Source organism: Bidens hawaiensis, unplaced genomic scaffold (genome assembly GCF_021521415.1).
Source record: "Bidens hawaiensis isolate Kalapana, Puna unplaced genomic scaffold, B.hawaiensis_p1.1 tig00062203_1, whole genome shotgun sequence".
Classification (NCBI taxonomy): domain Eukaryota; kingdom Viridiplantae; phylum Streptophyta; class Magnoliopsida; order Asterales; family Asteraceae; genus Bidens; species Bidens hawaiensis.
In genome coordinates this window covers 1-10186 of record NW_027501158.1, presented here as the reverse complement: position 1 = coordinate 10186, position 10186 = coordinate 1, and the positions used below count along the sequence as shown (strand labels likewise).

At 36.4% G+C, this 10186-nt stretch overlaps 1 non-coding gene and 1 pseudogene across 1 annotated transcript; one reads left to right on the top strand and one right to left on the bottom strand.

Moving 5' to 3' along the window:
• Window positions 1–256: 256 nt before the first annotated feature.
• On the bottom strand, window positions 257–328 carry TRNAL-AAG (transfer RNA leucine (anticodon AAG)). The gene has a single exon. It is a non-coding gene; the product is annotated as a tRNA-Leu (tRNA).
• A 6814-nt stretch (window positions 329–7142) lies between these two features.
• LOC143603583 (secreted RxLR effector protein 161 pseudogene) lies at window positions 7143–7772 on the top strand (annotated as a pseudogene).
• Window positions 7773–10186: the final 2414 nt, after the last annotated feature.

The window sequence follows — 10186 nt, the reverse complement described above, 5'->3', positions numbered from 1 at the left end:
TATCTTCGACCTTAGATAGACAACCTATGATTGTGAGTGCCATTGTTGAGATTGTTGACCTGGTTCCATAGTACGTCACCCTCCCTTTTCAAAACCATGAACCTAAATCTAAACTAATGTATTGTAGGCTTCTTCATCAACTCACAGCTGTAAGTTGGGTTCAAACCTCAACTTCTCTCAATAATTTTATCAAACATGTTAAGAGCTTAATCGTACTCTCTCTGCTCATGATTTCTAAAAAATCAAAAAACAGTCATGTGGCTGCTGGGATTCTAGCCCAGGTCTCCACGGCCTTAACGTGGAATTCTTACCACTAAACTACAGCCACAAGATGTTACTTTAAAAAGACAAAAGATAAATAACCACATGACATATTATTTTGTTTTAAATCTTAAGCTCATAATTATTACATTAAAGACTTGATTATGCATTACATAATTCTTACCAGCCGTAATCTTTCACATTCTTGCAATTCTTGTTGTGATCATACTCTTAATTTTATACATCAAGGGTTACTCAACGATTTGAATATTTGATTGTTAACAAGATATTTTTAATAACATAATATTTGATAAAAGAAATAAAAAGATAAATTTATGATTCTAGGCAAAATCTAGATTTTTTGTGTGTGTATCATTATAAGATAACTAGTATGAAACTCGCACGATGCTGCGGCGACAACAATTTGTAATGCGATACTTGTTTATGTTAGTTTATTAATCCTCTCGTAACATAGTGTACAGTACGTATGTTAGTTTTCTTAATCGTGTAATATTTTCAAAAGTATATTACGTTAATTGTTTAATTGGTTAGGTTGATGCATGTATATAGGGCTGCGAACGGGCTGAGCCAATCTAGGCAAAGCTTGAGCTCGACTCGAATGCACGTTAAGCTTAGCTCAGCTCGAGCTCGAAACTTTAAGCGAGCGAAACATGGGAGCTTGATCTTGGCTCATTCATAAATCGAGCCAACTCGGCTCAACTCGAAATGGCTCAAACTCTTTTCTTTTGAGTTGTTTTTGACTTTTTCATTAGTTTGAACTTAGCCATAATATCTTACTTTGAATTAATTGTTATGACCATTATTTATAGAGACCATTCAAGGATGCAAAGGTTTAGAGGTAGAAAAATATATTTGAGAGGCAATTGATGGGGGATGCAAAGGAAACGTGAAAAATAATTTAGGAGAAACTTGTTTCAAGCTCGGGAAGGGAAACGGTATTGCGTGAACCAGTGTTAAGAAGTAACAAGCCAAATGCGCTGAAACAGTTTGATATTAAAATGTTGGATATATAAATTAAATACTCTACATGAGCAAATTAATCGAGCCGAGCCATCCCTGGCTCAAGCTTGAAAAAGTTCGATTACAAAACAAGCCGGCTCGGCTCAATTTCTAAACGAGCTTTTTCGAGCGAGATGTGGGCTTTAAAGACACCCATATACCACCAAAAGAATTAAAACTCATATCCAAAATAATATTAGTTGAAGTTGATTTTATTCTTTTGATTTTATATGCGCTTAAACATTTTATTGGTTTATAGTTTCATATCTAAGTTGTACTTTAATGTTTTATTGACTTTTAAATTATAATCTACACATCGGTTTGTAATTTGTTTATATCTAAACGTCGACAAAAATAAACACGTCGTAATGGTAGGTTTGGTTTCTTAAAAACATAATGTATTTAAAGTTATAAAGGGAAACAAAAAAAAAGTTGTCATATTTTTGGATAAAGATGAGGGGTTAAATAAGTAGCAATTCTTTGATATTACAAAAGTTATCTAAAGTTCAATGGTAATTATCGTAAATATATAATGAGAATGAAAATGTATTTATATGGTTGCATATCTAAGTAATACTTTAATGCTTCATTGACTTATACATTATAATATACACATCCGTTTTGAAAATTTTTTATATCAAAACATCGAAAAAAATAAGCACATCGTAATGCTAGGCTCGGTTTTTAAAAAGACACATTATATTTAAAGATATAGACAGAAACAAACAAATTGTCAATTTTTTGGATAAAGATGAGGGGTTAAATGTGTAACTATTCTTAAATATTACAAAAATTATCTAAAGTTTAAGGGTAATTATTGTAACTATACAAGGGTAATTATTATTATAAGTATAGAATGAAAATGAAATATTACGGTTAGTGAGTGTTGTGTAAATACCAAAATGCTCTCTAAATTTTAAAATTATAAGCATTCAAGGTTGTACATGTTGCATAATAGTTTGGACCTCTTAAAAATTAAGAGGTCCTTTTTATATATAGTATAGATATTTAAGCGCTAAACATATGTTTATAACTTACGAATTTAATTTTTTTTGGTTATTTAATACATGTAGATATAAAACATATATATGCACCGCATCAAGTTAATGTTAACTCTGTAATCTTTCATAAGAGTTTAGCACAGTGACGGATCTAGACATAAATCTCATGGGTAACGTTTAAATTTATTTTTTTTTCCGTATTTCATACAGTGTAACCTTTTTTTTCTTTCCAGTTTCCACCATTACACGAGCAAGGTCACGCATTCACCCAATTTTGCAAATTTATCATCTTCCTTTTAAGTGTGATAAAATGTCGTAAGATCACCTGAAATACACTATTTTTCTTCATTACTAATATAATTCGGATACATTTCCGAAAATGCCACTATCTTGATAAGTCAAACTTGGAAAACGAATCTCAAGATTTAAGCCTGAAATATTTTCCAAGCAAACTAGTTGAGATCTCACTAAATCTATTTTCAAGTTCTTGAATTTGCATTAGGGGTGTGCAATAGAGAAAAACCCGACCCGACCCGCATCAAACCCGACCCGAGACCAATAACCGAAATGTTGAAAATGAAAACGGAAGACAGACCCGTTTTTGCCACTTCGGTTATTAGAAGAAGTCGGTTTCGGTTTCCGGGTAATCGAGTAATGAGGGAAGAACCGATGTTCTGATTCACACATAAACACAATCCGCAATTGAACACACAAACACGATCCATAATTAAAAGACGATATGCAATTGAACATCTAATCTTCACCTACTTCACCCCTTTTGTTGTTTTCTTCATTTTTACGGGTAATATATTTTGAATTTTCACAAAAAAAAATGTTTTTCTTTTTCCCTTATGTAATTAAATTTATGCAAAATCTTGAGTTTGATTTCATCTATTGATGAAATTGAAATTGAAATTAATTAATAATTTGTTTAAGTTAAAAGATTGAATTGGATTTAATACAAGACGGGTAAAATTGATTAAATCTATTTAATTTAGTACAAACCTTGGTGAAGCAAGAAGTCGATTGAATGGAATGGAATGGAATGGAAGCACTAGCAATCTATTGACCTTGATTGGATGGAGAAATCAACATTAGACTATGATGGATGAAACAAACAGCCGTCATAGTATTTTATCTAGTTTAGGGCGATGTGAAAATCTATTTGTTAATAGGAATCGGTCTTTCGGTTCAGAATTTGTTTTCACGGGTTGATACCCGAACCCGACCCGAGACCGAAATGCCAAGTATTGAGGGACCGAATTCAAACATCTACAATATAGGGTCGGTCCGGGTGTGGTATATTTGGTCGGTTATACGGGTTTTTTCGGGTCAGCCCTAATTCTGCACGCCCCTAATTTGCATATCCAAAACCGTATAATTAAAAATTTCAACCTCAAGATGATGATTCTGTTGAGCATGTTTCTGTTTGATGTTTCTCGTTTAAACAAAAGAAAAAAAGGTTAATGGTTTCTATTTGCTTTGGACAATAAACTTTGTTTAAACTTTATTTGATTTGAACTTTTAAAAAATGATGATTTTGTTAAGCATGTTTATATTTCAGTTTGTTACCGTTTAATGTTTCTAGTTTAAGCAGAAGAAAAAAAAAAGATTAGTTGTTTTTATTTGCTTTGGGCTATAAATTTGTTTGAGTTTTATTTAATTTGAACTTTTAAATTGGTTGGCCTATAAAAAAATAGGGGTAACATAATATTTTTTTAGGGATAGAAAAATACGAAAACAGTCCAAAAAGAAAAAAAATTACACTGTCGATGAAAAGTTAAGGGGTAGCGGTAGCGGATGATACCCCTAATTATAAGCTACATCCGCCACTGGTTCAGCGGGTCATGTAAAGTAACATAGCGACGCTAAAAAACTGTAACTTTGATTTCAGTTTAGGTTCAGACTTACCATTCAAAAAGAGTTGGAGCTTAACTTGTGATGAAAGTGCTCCACGTCATCTCAATCAAACCAGTGGCTGATTATTCTCGAAGGAGAAAGAGTCAGAGCATGGTTTAGTGGACCGCTTTTTATGCTTTCAGTTTAGTACTTCTATTTCTTTTGGTTTAGAATAAGTCTATAATCCATTGGGTTCTGTTCATATTTTCTTGTTTAAGGTGTTAGTTTTTTCAGTATTTAAGTAAGGGTCCCATTACTTTAAACACATATATGAAAAGCACTATTCTCCTTTTGAGCATACAATCTGTTTATTATTCTCTACTGCATTTTACGTAATATCAGTGATCTTCAGTGGCATCAAAGCTTCTGATCCTGCAAAAAAATAATAATAATAAATACCACCTTACTTCCTCCATGGCTGAACCCACCTCTGCTATCCAAACCCAACCAACCCCGATCCCCATTTTCAAAGGGGACGGGTATGAGCACTGGTGTATAAGGATGAAAACTATCCTACATTCGCGTGACTTATGGGATCTTGTTGAAACCGGAGTTGACCACAGTGATAAAGATCAAAGCCAAATGAAAGTTTCTATCAAGAAAGATGTTCACGCAATGGCCATTATCCAGCAAGCAGTACATGATCAGTTGTTTTCACGAATTGCCGCAACTACGAGTGCGAAAGAAACATGGGATACCTTGAAGATGAAGTTCTAAGGAGATGATCAAGTCAAGACGATCAAGCAGCAGGGGCTGAGAAGGGATTTCGAAAATCTTGTCATGAATGAAGGTGAACTCATCGACGATTACTTTTCTCGGGTGATGACAATTGTTAGCTTGATGCGTGCATGCGGGGAAGACGTTCCTGACCTGAAGATCGTAGAGAAAGTCGTACGAAGCCTCACCCCCCGATTTGACTTCATTGTACCCACTATTAAAGTCTCATCGGATCTGTCGAAGCTCACCCCGGTGAAAGTTATGGGATCTTTGCAATCCCAGGAGGCACGTCTAAATAGTCGGTCAAAAGAAAAGGAGGACAAAACTGAAGAACAGGCTCTGCAAGTCATGCAAAGCCCCACTAAGAATTTCCGGTCCTCCTCTCCTAGAGGTCGGGGTCGGGGTTCATCACGTGGTCGGGGTAGAGGACGGATTTTTGATCGAAGTAAAGTTCCTCAATGTCATCTTTGTAAGAAATTTGGTCACCTAATGCGTGATTGTTGGTACAACGATGAAACCCAGGAACAAGTTGTCTCTGAAGAAACCCCAGTGATACAAGAGCCCGAGGAGGAGCAACTAAACCTGTTCATGTTGTTCACTGGAAGTCATGAGGAACTGTCAACGTGCATCTGGTTCTTGGACTCCGGGTGTTCGCACCATATGACCGGAATCAAGGATAGCTTCTCATCTCTTGATGAATCCGTCAGACTTGAAGTGAATCTTGGTGACAAGGAGAAATTGCAAGTAGCTGAGAAAGGTACCGTTCGCATTAATCTACCTAATGGAAGCTTCAAGCTGCTGGAAGATGTGTACTACATCCCAAGGCTAGAGTACAACCTTTTAAGCATGGGCCAACTTATGAAAAAAGGGTATGTCATACTTTTTGATGACAAAAAATGTGTAATAAAAAACAAGAATACAGGATCAGATCTTATGACTATTCACGTGGCAAAGAACAACATGTTCGTACTTGATGCTTCAAAGATCGTTTATCAGGAGATTCGTCCACAAAGCAGTCGTGATGTAGAAACCTAACTGTGCATGGGTTAGAAACCTAACCCATGCATCTACCCATGCATTTAAGGTGCATGGGTAGACCCATTTCCTGTGAACTTGGGAGAGGAGACACAAGTGGGTGATAATAGTACACATAAAGACAATGACATGTCCTCTCCTATCGCCTCTCACAGTACTGAGCATGCCACTACCCACAATTTAGAAAGTGAAACCTCACCTAACACCACACCTCATCAGTCTACTCCTACTATGACTACTCCTATTAACTCCACACCTACAAACCCAAGTACTTCTTCCATGCAAGGTCCCATCAACTTAACCCATCAAAACTCACATGTAGAGTTGCTCTCTCCATCTCCGATCAAAGACAAACCAAAACCCCTATGTGGCTTCAAGATTTCAAGACAGGGGAAGGCCTTTCAGATGAAGAGTTGCTCTCTCCATCTCCGATCCCACCACCTTTCAAGAAGCAACTGGAAAACATGAATGGGAAAAGGCGACGGCTAGTGTGAACTTGAAGCCATTGAGAAGCATAACACGTGGGAGTTGGTATCTTTACCTTCCGGAAAGCATGTTGTTGGGGTGAAGTGGTTATACAAAACTAAGTTAGTAGTTGATGGGAAAATCATGAAGCACAAAGCAAGACTTGTGGTCAAGGGCTACACTCAACAACACGAGATCGACTACCAGGAGACGTTTTCTCCGGTAGCTCGGTTCGAGACTATTCACGTAATCATATCTGTGGCTGCTCATCAAAGTTGGAAATTACATAAGTTAGATGTAAAAACTGTCTTCTTAAATGGAGATTTGTCTGAAGAAAGTTATGTGAGTCAGCCTAAAGGTTTCAAGAAACGGGGAGAGGAAGACAAGGTGTATCGTTTAAAGAAGGCGCTTTACGGGCTCAAACAAGCCCCAAGAGCTTGGTCCTCTCGAATAGATGGGTATCTCACTCGAAATGGGTATGTCAGAAGTGTCAATGAACCAACCTTGTATGTTAAGAATTTGGAAGGTGAAATCATATACGTGTGCCTATATGTTGATGACATAGTGTACACTAGCTCATCTGCCATGTTGCTGAAAGAGTTTAAAGAATGCATGGAAAGCGAGTTTAAAATGTTAGATATGGGGTTGTTGAAGTTGTTCTTGGGGCTAGAAGTAAAACAAATTGGGAAATGAGTGTTTCTATCACAAGGAAAGTATGCCGGGAATCTTATCTCCAAATTTGGCATGGAAGGATGTAAAGCTGAAGAGACTCCCATGAATGTAAATGAGAAGCTCCTACTTGAGGACAAGGCTGAAAAGACTAATGAAGTAGTATTTCGAAGCCTAGTGGGAGGTTTAATCCATTTGACTCAAATGAGACCTGATCTCGCTTATTCTGTTAGCCTAATATCTCGATTCATGCAGAACCCATCACAGCTTCATCTTGGATCTGCTAAACGGGTCTTGAAGTATGTTGCAGGTACAATTGGATATGGCATTTGGTATGAGCATGGTGTCCCCATTCGGTTGCTTGGTTACACTGATAGTGACTGGGCAAGTTCAGTAGATGACAGGAAAAGTGTGCCTGCTAGTGTTTTTACTCTTGGGAGTGGAGGTGTGACATGGAGTTCTAAAAAACAAAGTATTGTAGCCCTCTCAAGCACCGAAACAGAGTATGTGGCATCATCAGCGGCAACCAGTCAAGCGGTATGGTTGAGACGCATTTTGGGTGACTTGGACATGATTCAAGAAGGGCCTACTTTTATCTCGTGTGATAATCATTCAGCCATAAACCTTTCCAAAAACCCAGTTCTGCATGGGAACACTAAACACATCGAGATTAAGCATCATTACATTCATGGTATGGTGGCTTAGCAAGAGATTTCTCGGGAATATCGTGGGACAAATTTTCAAGTGGCATATATGTTAACAAAAGCCTTGGCACATGAAAAGTTTACTCAATTTCGAAATCTGTTGGGAGTTGATGAGCATGGAGCAAGGGGAGATGATGAAAGTGCTCCACGTCATCTCAAGAAAAGTAGTGGCTGATTATTCTAGAAGGAGAGAGTCAGGGCATGGTTTAGTGGACCGCTTTTTATGCTTTCATTTTAGTACTTCTATTTCTTTTGGTTTAGAATAAGTCGATAGTCCGTTGGGTTATGTTCCTATTTTCATGTTTAAGTTGTTAGTTTTTTCAGTATTTAAGTAAGGGTCCCATTGCTTTGTAAACACATATATGAAATGCACTATTCTCCTTTTGAGCATACAATCTGTTCATTATTCTCTACTGCATTTTACGTAATATCACTGATCTTCAACTTGTTGCTCGCTTACATGCCAAAAACAAATAATAAAAAATTTTCTTTGTTTGTTTTGTAAAACACTATCAACTTCTGCATAAATTTTGTACAAGGTTTGATATGATAGATGCATTAATGTAAGTGTTTGATTTTATTTAAATTGACACTGATGATAACAATTATATACATAAACATAATCCATGACCAATGAAGTACATATTTTGTATTTTGCCCCCGGTTCTTAGAACGTACGTAACATAAATTATTGGTCCTCAACTTCCCTCCACTTAGCATGCATGTGTTGGGTTCCGATGGCGATCAGTCAACGGTTTAATAATTAAACCCGGTTTTAATTGGTTTCATAATTATTTATCAGGTTAATAAATGAATACGCAGCGGAATACAAAAACGAGTAATCATCAATTAACGGAACCGTACAGGATCCGGTTACAAACAATACGAGTACGACACGAAACAACCAAAGAAATATAAATCTAAACCGACAATATTTAAGTTTACCTCGGTTAATGAATAACCGGTTGAGACACCGAGGTTCAACGAACGATGCTAGGTGACGAACCGAACACGGTGACGATTGGTAGTGATGGCGCGTTGGCGGCAGGTGACGCGAACACGGCTGCAATACCAGATCAGCGGCTGTGGCAACAACACGACAACGATAGCGGTGCGCCTGTTTGCTGTTGCGGTGGCCGGTTACGATATCGATCGGCAGTGACGACTGGACCCTTTTTGTCTTGCGGCTGAATTCTTAAAACCCTACTTCATGTTCACGAGATGTTTATATATATATATATACATGCATCTCCTAATAACTTGGAGTAATCTCCAAGTCAAAACTTAAAAGGTTTTATTATTATAAGATAATATTAATAATTTTATTATTTATCAATAATAAATTCTAACCGGGCCCAAAGTCCAACTCGTTCCAACACTCGTTTAAAGTCCGAACCACTAATCATCTATAACCATTATAAATAATAATTTCGTCATATCAAATTCGTCATTTACCGATCAAACAATTTAAGCGGATTTTAGTTCGTTACCCAAGGTGTAACTCTCACGGGTCGTAACTCGGTTCGGCCGCGTTAATTTAACCGAACCGGTCCACTATTTCCAACAACATGTACGTAATATATGTTGGTTCAACCCCCAAATATAACACACAAAACAATTCAAGAGTTTGTACGTGAGCTACTGAAAAGAAAGAAAAATGATATTTGGAATGCAACTTAATTCATTATCCAAAACACTAAGAGCAGCTCCATCGGATGGTTTATAGGTGGCTCAAACCAACATAAAGACCAACAAACCAATGCAGGGCATTGTTTGAACTAAAAATAACTTTTCAAGTTTGGTTTTTCAAACCATCAAAAACCATCATTTGTGGGTCCCCTACATCTTTCACACACACACATACATATATATATATACTAGTATGAAACCCGCGCGATGCAGCGGCGGTAAGAATTTGCAATTTGATACTTGTTTATGTTAGTTTATTAATCCTCTCATGATATAGTGTATACTATTTATCCATACATATTCAGTTATTCTACAAAAAAGAGATAGAATTGAGAAAGATGCAAAAGATTCATGCTCATAAAAAAACCCTTAAAAAAATTATAAAAATTAGAGAGAGAAAGAAAAAGAATAAAGAATATAATAAAAAAACTCGTCACTCAAAATTTGAATAAAAAGCGAAAAAAGGTAAACAAAAAAACCAAAAATGTTCCTCCCGTTTTCATCATTCTAAAAAAAATGTTGAAAAAATATCATTGTTTTTTTTCGTCATTGGTAGTGTTTTTTTTATTGATAGTGTCTTTTTTCTAATACTGTGTTATGTTACTTAACATAATGTATATTTTTCTCGGCATTATGCTATATTTTTTATTTATATTTATATTAGTTTGTTATAATCGATCTATCGAGCCGAGCCACCTAGATTCGATTACAAAACGAGCCGGCCCG